General features: G+C 35.2%; 1 pseudogene; it reads left to right on the forward strand.

Moving 5' to 3' along the window:
* Positions 1 to 4,163: 4,163 nt before the first annotated feature.
* Positions 4,164 to 4,794, forward strand: LOC122747375 (annotated as a pseudogene).
* The last annotated feature ends 330 nt before the right edge of the window (positions 4,795 to 5,124 follow it).

The following is a 5,124-nucleotide window of genomic DNA, read 5'->3' on the forward strand; positions in this document are numbered from 1 at the left end:
TGCTTAGAGTTAATAGCTTACAAGTGCATATACCCAGGTCTTCATGACTTCACTATGTTTCCCTCTGTCTCATTAGTCACAAACTAGATTATCAGAGCCCAGAGAGAAAAGAGAATAAAATCATTTTACACTCAACTCAGTAGAAGCATTGCTTCTCTAAATATGGCATCCCAGACTCTGTACTCCATAAGGTAACCTTACATAGGCATTGGGGTACAGTGATTCTTGAGTTTTTAGATGAGGTTAGTTCTCATGCTTTCCCTTTGTTAATTATTTCTGATTTATCTTATAAACGGCTTGTTTGTCTGTATGTTTGCTTGTTGCCGCCCCCATTAGATTGTGAGCTCCTTGAGGGCAGGGACTGTCTTTTGTCTCCTTTGGCATCTCCCCAGTGCTTAGCACAGTGCTAGACACAGTAGGTAATTAATAAATGCTTATTGACTGGTTTTGAGTCTGCCCATTTACCATTGAAAGAAATATTTAAAATGCTTTGCAAAACTTAGAGGACTATAGAATTATTATTATTGCTGTTTGTTGTTGTTGTTGTTAATGTTAATTACCTTCTCTGGGTCTCATTTCCTCATTTATAAAACCAAGAGGTTGGATTAGATTATGCCTAAGGTCCCTTTGAGCACTAAATGCTATGATCTTGTATGTTTGTGACATACTTTAAAATCAGGAGGCTGGTAATTAGTTTGACTTATAGGCCAAGTGTTCATGGGTATGGTTAGATTGTGTACATTTCTACATGGGATAAAGGATACTTGTAACTCCTAAGGACTTTATCATTATTAGGGCAGTTGGAAGGAGTATATATAGATATATAGAGTTGATTGTGATGATATGATTTCAAAAAATAAAATTAAGGGGAGAGAAAGAGGGATGCACTGGGAGAAGAGGAAAGGAAGTAAAATGAGGAAAATTATCTCACTTAAAGGAGGCATGATAGAAAAAGCTTTTATAATTGAGGGGAAGATGGGGGGTGGGTGGGAGAGGGTGGGCAACACCTGAAATTTATTCTCATCAGAATTGGCTCAGAGAAGGAATAACATACACACTCAGTTGTGCATAAAAATCTATCTTACCCAACAGGGAGGTAGGAGGGGAAGGGCATAGGAGAAAGGAGTAGAACTAATAGAAGGGAGGGAAAATTAAAGGAGGCAATGGTTAGAAGCAAAAAAAAAAAAAGACTTTTGAGGAGGGACATGTTAAAAAGAGGGAGAAGGAGAAGGATAAACTGGGGAAAAAAATTAAATGGAGGGAAATATGCAGTTTAATAATCATAACTGTGAATTTGAATATTATTAACTCACGCATACAATGGAAGCAGATAACAGAATGGATCAAAAGCCAGGATTCAACAATATGTTGTTTACAAGAAACACACTTGAAATAGAGAGTCATGTGCACATTAAAAATAAGAATTTATTAGGCTTGAACTGAAGTTTAAAAAAGTAGGGGTAGAAATTATGATCTCAGACAAAGCAAAAGCAAAAATAGATCTAGTTAAAAGGGATAATAAGGGAAACTACATTTTGCTAAATATACCATTGTAGTAATGAAGCAATATTCAGTATGAAATTATATATACACCAAATGGCATAGCATCCAAATACTTAAATGAAAAGTTAAAAATGAGTTACAGGAGATAATAGTAAAACTATATTAGAGGCAGCTAGGTGGCGCAGTGGATAGAGCACTGGCCCTGGAGTCAGGAGTACCTGGGTTCAAATCCGGCTAGCTGTGTGACCCTGGGCAAGTCACTTAACCCCAATTGCCTCACTAAAAAAACCAAACCAAAACAAAAAAACCTATATTAGTGGGGGGAACCTCAACTTTCTTCTAGCAGAACTAGATAAATCTAACTATAAAATAAATAAGAAAAAAGTTAAAGATATGAATAGAATTTTAGAAGTTTGATATGATAGACCTCTGGAGAAAAATTGAATGGCAATAGAAAGGAGTATAGCTTTTTTTCAGCTGTAGATGACACCTTCACAAAAAGTGATCATATAGTAGGGCATAAAAACCTCACAACCAAGTGCAAAAAAGTAGAAATATTAAATGTATCCTTTTCAGGCCATGATACAATAAAGATTATATCAATTAAGGGCTGTGAAAACATAGATTAAAAATTAATTCGAAACTAATCTAATCCTTAAGAATGAGTGGGTTGAAGAATGAATCATAGAAACAATAAATAATTTAATTAAAGAGAATGACAACAATGAGATAAAATACCAAAATTTATGGGATACAGCCAAATTAGTACTTAGGGGAAATTTTATATCTCTAAATCTAATTTATTGATGTAAGCACCAATAAAAAAAAGAGCAGATCAATGAGCTGGAGCTAAAAAAAAAAACATAGAAAAAAATTTTAAATCCCCAATTAAACACCAAATTGGAAATCCTGAAAATCAAAGGAGAGATGAATAAAATTGAAAGAAAAACATTGAACTAATAAATAAAAGTAGGAGCTGGTTTTATGAAAAAAAAATAGATAAATCATTGGTTAATTTGTTTTTAAAATACCAAAGGAAACCAAATTACCATTATCAAAAAGGAAAAGGGTAAATTTACCACCAATGAAATTGAAATTAAAGCAATTATTGAGAGCTATTTTGCCCAATTATATGCTAATTAATCAAGCAATCTAAGTGAAATTAATAAATATTTATGAAAATATCAATTCCCCACATTAAGAAGAGGAAACAATACTTAAATAATTCTGTCTTAAAAAAAGAAAATTGAACATGCCATAAATGATCACCCTAAGACAAAATCCCCAGATCGATTCACAAATTAATTCTACCAAATACTTAGGGAACAATAAATTCCAATACTATATGAACTATTTGGAAAAATAGACAAAGAAGGAATACTACCCAATTCCTTTTACAACACAAATGTGGTGCTGATACCTAAACAAGGAAGAGCAAAAAACAGAGAAAGAAACAATAGACCAATTTCCCTAATGAATATTGAAGCAAAAAGATTTTAAATTAAACATTATACAGACATTATAGCAATATATCACAAAGATCATACAATGTGACCCGGTGGGATCTATGAGGAATGCAGGGATAGTTTAATATTAAGTAAAACTATCAGCATAATAGACCATAGAAATAATGAAAACAACAAGAATCATATGATTATTTCCATAAATGCAGAAAAAGCTTTTGACAAAATACAACACTCATTCCCATTAAGAACACTAGAAAGCATAGGAATAAATGGAGCTCTTCTTAAAATAATAAGTAGTATCTATCTAAAACCATCAGCAAGCATTATCTGTTATGGGGACAAACTAGAAATCTTCCCAATAAGATCAGGGGTGAAGCTAGGATGTCCATTATCACTATTGTTATTTAATATTGTACTAGAGGGGGCAGCTGGATAGAGCACTGGCCCTGGACTTAGGAGGACCTGAGTTCAAATCCGGCCTCAGACACTTGACACTTAATAGCTGTGTGACCCTGGGCAAGTCACTTAACCCCAATTGCCTCACCAAAAAAAAAAAATTGTACTAGAAATGCTAGCTATAACAATAAGGGAAGGGGGGAGGAGGGAGGGAAGGAAGAATTTGGAACTCAAAATAAAAAAAAATGTTTAAAAATTTATATTTAATTGAGAAAAAATATGAGAGGAAAAAGAGCAGTGACTTCTAGGCAAAAAACTGTATAAAAGGCATTATCAAGGAGATGGTTGTTCATATTAGGCAGCTGGACAGAACAGTGAATAGACCACTGGACTTGAAGTCAGGAAGATCTGATCCCAAATTTGACTCCAGACACTTGCTAGCTGTGTGGCTCTTTGTTTTTCAGTTTCCTTTAATATAAAATGGGCAAAATAATAAAACCATCCTCAGGGCAGTTAAGAGGATAAAATTGGATAATATTTCTAAAGTGTTTTACAAACCTTAAAGCACTATATAAATGACAGTTATTATTTTTATTATTATGTTACATGTAAAGAACATAGCATAGTGCCTAACACATAATAGGTGCTATATAAAAGTCAGCTATCATTATTGTCAGAAAAGATGAAAAGTGATGGCTAGCCTGAGTACTGCACTGATACCCATGAAATACATTTAAAAAAAAACCAAACCCTAACACTTTGCTTTTTTGTGCTGCAGCTGCAGTTTCAGCCAAGAGTATGGTCCGGCTTCAGAAGAGGCTTGTCATTAGCATCCTTTGATGTGGAAGGAAGAAGGTATGGCTTGGCTCCAATGAGACCAATGAAATCTCCAACACCAATTCCCATCAGCAGATCTGGAAGGTGATTAAATATAGGTTGATCATCTGGAAGCCTGTTACTGTCCACTTTAGTTCTCAATGTCAGAAAAATACTCTGACTTGAAAGAAGAACAGGCACATGGGCATTGGTAAAATAAAGGATACTGCCAATTCTCATATGCCTGAGAAGGTGACCTGGGTGAGGAGAATGAGGATTCTGTGCTGCCTACTCTAAAGATATTGTGAATGCAAAGATTGACCACTGTATGTACTACAGCCTGTACTTGAAGGTGAAGGGAAATGTGTTCAAGAATAAGCAGATTCTCGTGGAGCACATTCATAAATTGAAGGCAGACAGAGCCTATAAGAAACTTCCGACTGACCTGGCTGAAGCTCACTGGTCCAAGACTAAGGAATCATGAAAGCATCAGGAAGAGTGTCTACAGGCTAAGAAAGAGGAGATCATCAAGACTGTCCAAGGAGGAGAACAAAAAAATATTTACCCCTATCTCCTCTGCACAGAGTACCCTTCTATTTGTCTCATGCAGTAAACCCTAACAGACTGTCAAGAGAAAAGAAAAGAAAGGTAGAAAGAAAGAAAAGACAAAGAAAGAAAGATAGATAGGAAGGAAGGAAGGAAGGAAGGAAGGAAGGAAGGAAGGAAGGAAGGAAGGAAGGAAGGAAGGAAGGAAGGAAGGAAGGAAGGAAGGAAGGAAAAAAGGAAGGAAAGGAAGAAGGAAGGAAAGTAGGAACAAAAAGAAAGGAAAGAAGGAAGAGATTAGATCAATGCTTCTGATAAGTTGAGTAACCCCATTATTGAGGATTTATGGGAGCAGATAGACAAGGGTCGCACAGGATGAAATCTTTTATCCTGCAGTAAT

This window comes from Dromiciops gliroides, chromosome 3 (assembly GCF_019393635.1).
Source record: "Dromiciops gliroides isolate mDroGli1 chromosome 3, mDroGli1.pri, whole genome shotgun sequence".
Taxonomy (NCBI): Eukaryota; Metazoa; Chordata; class Mammalia; order Microbiotheria; family Microbiotheriidae; genus Dromiciops; species Dromiciops gliroides.